This window comes from Mustelus asterias, chromosome 12, assembly GCF_964213995.1.
Source record: "Mustelus asterias chromosome 12, sMusAst1.hap1.1, whole genome shotgun sequence".
NCBI lineage: Eukaryota > Metazoa > Chordata > Chondrichthyes > Carcharhiniformes > Triakidae > Mustelus > Mustelus asterias.
In genome coordinates, this window is record NC_135812.1 from 66773837 (window position 1) to 66782626 (window position 8790).

The following is an 8790-nucleotide window of genomic DNA, read 5'->3' on the forward strand; positions in this document are numbered from 1 at the left end:
CATTAGGTGAACAACGGTGTTGGAAGAGGATGGTGTTGTTAAATATGTCAAAGGTTGCAGAGCAGACAAGAAGGACAAGGACAAGAAGTGCAGGATAGTCAGTTGGAGGATGTCATTTATGGGCTTTAGGAGAGTATTTTGATTCTTTGGCAAGGATGAAAAACACATTGGTGCAAAATTTGCTGAAATTGTGTAACTCTTGACAAGTGGCTTTAATTGAATCTTTTACCAGGACCTGCACTTTGCACTTTGACTGCACTGCATATCACTGGAATTTCAATGAAATTTTCTGTACAACACCTAAGTCCTTCTGAATCGTGAATCTCAACATTTGCTCTTCACTTAATTATTTAAAAAGTTTCTGCTTTGTACTCTTCCCATCAAAGAGCATAATTCTGTTCTTCCTGACATTGCACCTCATCTGCTATTTTCTTGCCAAGCTTTTAAGGCTGTAAAATTGGCCTCTGTAGCACCACTGATGCTGGCACTGTGGAGACTCTGAAGTGGAAAATTGTTTACCAGAATATTTCTGGCCGATTCAAGGGCAATCCAGGCAACTTTTGACTTATTTTTGCTGGTGCTGCGTTGATGAAAATATTGTGTGTGTGTTATTAGAGAATTTTTGGATTTTCCAAGGAGCAGTGCTATTTCTTGACAAGGGTATTTAGAGGAACTGGTTGGCCTGTGGAGGAAGTCAGCTTCAGTAATGAGGCTATAGCTTGTGTCCCTCCTGGCTTGCAGTATGATTTGGAAATGGAGGACAGTAAGTAGAGGGAATGCATTTCACAGAGAGAGGAAGAGCATTCTCAATATAAAGTCCTATTCTCAAAGTGTTTTAAAGAAGCATCTTTCCTGCTGTAACCTCAGCCAGTAGCAGTGCGGCTTCTTAGGCTGTGTTTCACCAAGGTGATGGTTACTGAACTGTGCACTTCCTACAACTTGACCTGCAGCCTTATATCAGGGTGGGGATGATGCTGCTAGTGGCTGTCAAGGTTCTCGCTGCCTTCAATTTCTATGCCAGTGGATCCTTCCAGACATGAAGAGGGAACATCAGTAACATCTCTCAGTCCGCCACTGTTGTTTGCTACATCAGAGAGGTGGGCAAAGCTTCTTTGTAGGATGAGAGGGGACTTCGTCATCTTCTTACAAGCTAGAGAGACACAAGACCAGAGAACATACGAATTTGCCAGACTGGCAGGATTCACAATGGTGCAAGGTACAATCAACTGCACTTGTGGCTTTGGCAAGCTCCACAAGTAAACAGGAGGATTTTCCGTAATCACAAGCACTGCCACACGGTGAGCGACCTTGCCTCAAAGATAATTCTTCTTGAACATCTGCTACAGTGGTAATAACCATAACACACCTATCCTGCACCAAGAAAACATTGGCACAATGAAACAACAGTTCCACTTTCTGGACTGTTCATAGGAAGCCTCCAGGGATTAACAGGAATGGGTGTTCTAAGACATTCTCCATAACCTTGCTACCATGAGGGCACAGCCCTTGCCACCACAACTTTGGATGTTACCTCAGATGGAGGAAGAAGAACAAGAGGAGGAAAAGCCATAAGAAGATGCTCAAAAGAGAATTGTCATAACAATGAAGTAAAAAGCACTGAATTAGATCTGGGAAGATTGAACTTTAAATAAGACCTGAGACTTTTTTAATGGATGCACAACGCACTGCTGAATTACTGCAGGGTAATTCTCTAAAAGACAACGGAACCCCACCCTATCACCAGAACTTTCAGGGACTAATTGGCATCTCTGGTAGAAACAATGATACATAATGATCATCTCACCACAGGATATCCTGTGTAATACCCAGATGGATTTTTGTGGATTTGCTTTCACACTTGGAATATACAAATTGGTTAAAAACCATCTGAAAAGCTGCCAAAAGAATTTCTGATTGTGTGCCCTGTGAGGACAAATGCTGGAGTAAAAGCCAACAAACACACTCACAGTATCCATGCAAATAGTCATTTTGCTGAACTATTTCTCAAGTCAAGAGATTGTGATTGGGGAAATAATAATGTCGAACCAGCAAATGGCAGATGTGTTAATTAAATACTTTGCATCAGTCTTCACAATGAAAGAAAGAAAACCAAGGAAAACTAATGGATCTAAGTGCTGCTAAGTACCGTGGACCTGATGGGTTGCATCCTAGGATATTAAAGGAAGTAGTCACAGAGGTAGTGCATGCACAAGTAGTAATCTTCCAAGAATCCTTAAATTCTGGAAAAGTGCCAGAGAATTGGAAAGCTACCAATGTTTCACCCTTATTCAAAGAGAGAGGGAGACAAAAAAACAGGCAATTATTGGCAGGTGAGCTTAACATCTGTCATTGGGAAACATTGTAAAGGCGGCACAGTGATTAGTGCTGCTGCCTCACAGCGCCAGCGACCCGGGTTCGATTCCGGCCTCGGGTGACTGTCTGTGTGGCGTTTGCACATTCTCCCTGTGTCTGTGTGGGTTTCCTCTGGGTCCTCCGGTTTCCTCTCACAGTCGAAAGATGTGCGGGTTCGGTAGATTGGCCAAGCTAAATTGACCCTAGTGTCAGGGGGACTCGTTAGCGTAAATGCATTAGGGTTACGGGGATAGGGCCTGGGTGGAATTGTGGTCGGTGCAGACTCGATGGGTCGAATGGCCTCCTTCTGCACTGTAGGGATTCTATAATCCTCAGTATCAATTGTCAATATATAATATAACCAAACAGAGTCAGCATGCTTTCATGAAGGGGAAATCATGCCTGACAAATTTATCAGAATTCTTTGAGGTAATGAGCAGGATAGATAAAGGGGAACCAGTAGATGTAGTGCACTTGGAGTTCCAAAAAGCATTTGATAAGGTAAAATACAAAAGGCTACATAATAACATAAGAAGCCATGATGTTTGGAGTAGTATGGACAGAGGATTGGCCAACTGAGAAAAGACAGAGAGTTGGAATAAGAGGTGTATTTTCAGGATGGCAACCTGCAACCAGTGGAGTACTACTGCTGTGCTGCAACTGAGCTGAGACATTGTTCACCAAATGCCTGCAAGCCGGGTGGGTCCTCAAGTGTTATCATGGAATTGGTCAACCAAGTTCTGTATGAAGCTCTGTGCCATAGATAGTGGATTCCTCCATGTTCCTTGACAGTGACAAGAGGCTGTGTTGCAGGCCAGCCATTGCATCCACAGTCATTCTCCTGTACAATGCCCCACTGAAGGCCTCATCTGAGTCCACCGTATTGTGTGACCATAGATCACCTGCTTTCAAAAGCCATATTCTCGCCATCCCCTGACTTTCTTCTCTTTTTGCATTTCTCGTTTCAGTTAGCCAAGAACTTCAGCACTTCAGCTTTCTTATGAATGATTGCAGCTGCACCAGGCATCTGGTGAAGAAGCGCCATCACATGTTCTGACATATAAGCCAACAGCTCAGAAAAGGAGACTATGTGAACTTTAGGAAGGAGAAATGAGAATCTGCATTTACAAAGTGCTTTCTGTAACCACCAGACATCTCACATTGCTTTACAGTCAACTAAGTACTCTTGAAGTTCAATAACTGTTGGAATAAAGGAAAAGTTTACAAGGCAATAGAGTGTCAGGATCAGCATGTGGTGAGAAACCAGGCACAAGTGGGCTGCAGCCAAGCCGGAGGAATTGATAGTACACCTGTCAGCACCCCAGAAGGCAATCTCACAGACCGGTTTTGTTTCTATGGTCACAGTTTGCCCTTCAGGACAGATAGCAAAATGAGGATGCAGTGCAATTTGAGAGGTGGCAAAAGGCAGGAACATTTCATCATTCTGAACATTCCAGCAATGGTTTCAGTCCCAGCCACTGTCAAGATACAAAGCACCCTATCCTCTACAGAAGATCAGGAGATGCAGCCATATATGCTCCTGCTGGTTCCCTTCTACTCTCTGAAGTTATGAGCCATTTGCTCTTGCAAAAGAAAAGGAAGAATCTCAGTGTGTGTGTTGCAATATGTTTGGGTAATGTGCATGCTATGAGCATAAGGTGGAGTATTTGAATGTTAATACATTCACTGACTTTGACCACCTGAGTAGGTCATTGATCTTTTCCCTTCACTGCAGCTAGGTCCTCGGAGTCAGATTCCGGGATTTGAGGTATCTGCCCACGTGCTCTCATTCTCTTCTCAGCGTGTGCCTTCAGGACCAGCTGGGCCCTGTGGAAACAAAGTGTTTGCCTCCCTTCCACCTTCATAACATACAAAAACAGAAAACATGGAAAATAGGAGCAAGAGTAGGTTTTTTTGGCACTTCATGTCTCTGCCATTCAATATGATCATGCCTGATCCTCTATCTCAGTGCTACGCTCCCGTGCTCTCCACCTACGCCATGACACCTACAGAATCTAGAAATATATTTATTTCCGTCTTAAATATATTCAGTGATTGGCCACCACAGCCGACTGTGATGGAGAATTCACCACCCTCTGAGTGAAGAAGTTTCTTCTCATCTCAATCCGAAATGGCCCACCCTGTGCCTTCGGTGTTGCCTCAGAAAACATGCAGTTCCATCATTTAATTCATTGATATAGACTATAAATAGCTGAGGCCTGAGCTTTGATTCTGACAGCACTTCACCCATTACACCATACCATCCTGAAATTTATCTATTTATTCTTTATTCTGTTTTCTGTCTGTTAACCGATCCTCAAGCCATGTAAATAAATTATCCACAATCCCAAGGGCCTGAACCTTGTTTGGCAATCTCTTTAACAATCAATTGAATCTTATTGAATACCTTCTGAAAGGCCAAATATACGACATCCACTGGTTGCACTTGATCTTCTTGCTAATTACACACTCAAAAGACTCCAATATTTTTGTCAAACACAACTCTCCTTTCATAGAATCACACTGACTCTGCCTAATAATACTCCAATTTCACAAGTATTCTGTTATAATGCCCTTAATCATAAAATTCTAGAATTTTTTCTCCTATTTATACCATATTAACTAGCTGATAATTCTGTTTTCTTTCTCCTCTTTTCTTAAACATTTGTTACTATCTAATCCATGGGGACTGTCTTAGAACATCAGCAAATTTAGGAATTTGCTGATGTTCTAAGGTCCCTGGTCCGGATGGGATTTATCCAAGGATTCTCTGGGAGGCAAGAGAAGTGATTGCAGAGCCTCTGGCTCTGATCTTCAGGTCGTCGTTGGCCTCTGGTATAGTACCAGAAGATTGGAGGTTAGCGAATGTTGTCCCATTGTTTAAGAAGGGGAACAGAGACTTCCCCGGGAATTATAGACCGGTGAGTCTCACTTCTGTTGTCGGCAAGATGTTGGAAAAAATTATAAGGGATAGGATTTATAGTTATTTGGAGAGTAATGAATTGATAGGTGATAGTCAGCATGGTTTTGTGGCAGGTAGGTCGTGCCTTACTAACCTTATTGAGTTTTTTGAGAAAGTGACCAAGGAGGTGGATGGGGGCAAGGCAGTGGACGTGGTATATATGGATTTTAGTAAGGCGTTTGATAAGGTTCACCATGGTAGGCTTCTGCAGAAAATGCAGATGTATGGGATTGGGGGTGATCTAGGAAATTGGATCAGGAATTGGCTAGCGGATAGGAAACAGAGGGTGGTGGTTGATAGTAAATATTCATCATGGAGTGCGGTTACAAGTGGTGTACCTCAGGGATCTGTTTTGGGGCCACTGCTGTTTGTAATATTTATTAATGATCTGGATGAGGGTATAGTTGGGTGGATTAGCAAATTTGCTGGCACCAAAGTCGGTGGTGTGGTAGACAGTGAGGAAGGGTGTCGTAGTTTGCAGGAAGACTTAGACAAGTTGCAAAGTTGGGCCGAGAGGTGGCGGATGGAGTTTAATGCGGAGAAGTGTGAGGTAATTCACTTTGGTAGGAATAACAGATGTGTTGAGTATAGGGCTAACGGGAGGACTTTGAATAGTGTGGAGGAGCAGAGGGATCTAGGTGTATGTGTGCATAGATCCCTGAAAGTTGGGAATCAAGTAGATAAGGTTGTTAAGAAGGCATATGGTGTCTTGGCGTTTATTGGTAGGGGGATTGAATTTAGGAGTCGTAGCGTTATGTTGCAACTGTACACAACTCTGGTGCGGCCGCACTTGGAGTACTGTGTGCAGTTCTGGTCCCCACATTACAGGAAGGATGTGGAGGCTTTGGAGAGGGTGCAGAGGAGGTTTACCAGGATGTTGCCTGGTATGGAGGGGAGATCCTATGAGGAGAGGCTGAGGGATTTGGGATTGTTTTCGCTGGAAAGGCGGCGGCTAAGAGGGGATCTTATTGAAACATATAAGATGATTAGAGGTTTAGATAGGGTGGATAGTGATAGCCTTTTTCCTCTGATGGAGAAATCCAGCACGAGGGGGCATGGCTTTAAATTGAGGGGGGGTAGTTATAGAACCGATGTCAGGGGTAGGTTCTTTACCCAGAGGGTGGTGAGGGATTGGAATGCACTGCCAGCATCAGTAGTAAATGCGCCTAGTTTGGGGGCGTTTAAGAGATCCGTAGATAGGTTCATGGACGAAAAGAAATTGGTTTAGGTTGGAGGGTCACAGTTTTTTTTTTTAACTGGTCGGTGCAACATCGTGGGCCGAAGGGCCTGTTCTGCGCTGTAATGTTCTATGTTCTATGTTCTATGTTCTAGATGTAAAACTATACCACTGATTATGTATCACACAAACCTCCTCCCAGCCTTATCAGCATATCCTTCTATACCTTTCTCTCTCTGATGTAAAGTACAGTTTTCTCTCAAATGCATCTATGATATCCATGCATAAGTGAGTTCCACATTCTAACTTGTTTCTGGGCAAATATTTTCTCCTTAATTCCTTATTTGACTTATTAGTGATGTTATATTTATGGAATTCAACAAAACAACCCATTTCCATGGAAAGCTTACAGCAAGTTCACTTTTTGGGGGTATTTTGAGATTAATGGTGGAGACAAAGCATCCAACAATTTGTGAAGAATTGAAAATCACAACATAACTTGGTTGCCTCAAATATTGCTGGATTTTTTGTGAACTACTAACAGTGAGCAACATTAATTCACCATATTTTCAGCAATTCCTGAGATAATGTGTGCAATGTCTGTAAGAATGTTGCCAGTTTCTACCATATGATATTTCAGAAAGAGCATACATCTCAGCAATTTTGTATTTTAATTAAAATGTTAGATGTACAAGATGTTGTGGCGATACTTCCAAAATTTATGTTAGCCACAAAGGAAGCAGTAAACTTAAAAACGGCAAGTTACATGTTTGCAATTAGATTTCTTAACGATATATTCAGTCTTTCCTTACAAGTGAAATTCCACCTGGTCAGCAGAAGCCTATTTTAGAGATTCAGTCGATGAGGATATTAGGAAAAAGACTTGTCATATTCAGTTTCACGGGTTTAACTAATATGGATACACATGACGAGTTCTGTATGGATGGTGAAAGATTCCAAACCAAATTACTTGCTTCTCTAATTATATCCTGACATTAGAATACCACTTAAAGCAACCATCGTGCTTTTGTACGCTAAATATAGGAAGGGACCTGCTGTGCCGACAAAAAAAAAGGTATATAAGTTGTCCAGGAACAGAGAAAGCTGCTGGTGTCCAACCATCAGGGTAAGTTTCTTGCTAACTTTCTCAAGTATCTGAGTGAAGGTACTGATTTTATTTTTCAGTACAGAGATGATCTCATCAAATTATGTAAAGTTTAACAGAATGAATCAATCCAGAAAATTATCTCAAAATAAGCGTCACAAGACATGAAGGTAATTTGTCCATTAAAATCAGATCCAAAGAAGTAAAATTAATTGATTTGTTGTGCTTTTTTTTTACTAGAATTGCTGTGAAGGAGTTTTCTTACCTGGGACGCATAAAGGTAACGAATGTTATGACAGCCAAATGTAAACTCAAACTTCTTGGATAGAAAACAAGTCAGTGCCACTGTTTGGGTTTGACAGTGGGTCTTGCAGACAAAAGGACTTCAGGGTCATTTCACATCTAGTTTGCCTTAATGGTACCAAAGAGGCTGTTACCTCATAAATATCTCACTGCAAGCAGCTGGTTCAGCTGCGAGAAGCACAACACCATGTATCAGACCAAGGGCACATATACCGTACACGGTCTATGTAAAAGTGGCTGGGCGATCGCGCATTGCTTCCTACAGTTTGGAAACCATTGAACACAGAATTATTCCGGACCATTAAAACATTTAAATCACTTTGGCATTCTTCAGATGCCAGACAAATTCACATGACAGGACGTTTCCAACCTATTAAATTCAGCGGCACACAACACAATTGCTCTGGTTTTGAAAATGTCAAGGCACACCCGGCCTTTTGGCAGTAACCTGGGATCACCAATCCAAAGATGTGTTTTCTTTTCCTAGAAATGAATAAACCAGGAAAATCGTAACAATAGGCTTCATGTGAGAAACAGCTACTCCTGAATGTGCTAACATGTCGCTCGCGGAGGCGTCTTTCAGATTTTATCGTCTTTAACACACAAATTGCATTTTGTAATCTCGTGTCAATCAAATCACAGATCATCAATCATTTTAAGGATCTGAATAGCTTTCATGTTTAGAGGGGCTCGCCATTACGTTTTAAAGTTTATTTATTAGTGTCACAAGTCGGCTTTACATGAGCACGGCAACGGAGTGACTGTTAAAATAGGAATTAACACTTTTACCTCTACAAGCAGTTAGATTAGATTGAGTTCAAATGTGAGGGATCTTGCTTTCCGATAAACCAAGGAAGTATTTAATCGTGTCAAGAAATGATGCAATATAAG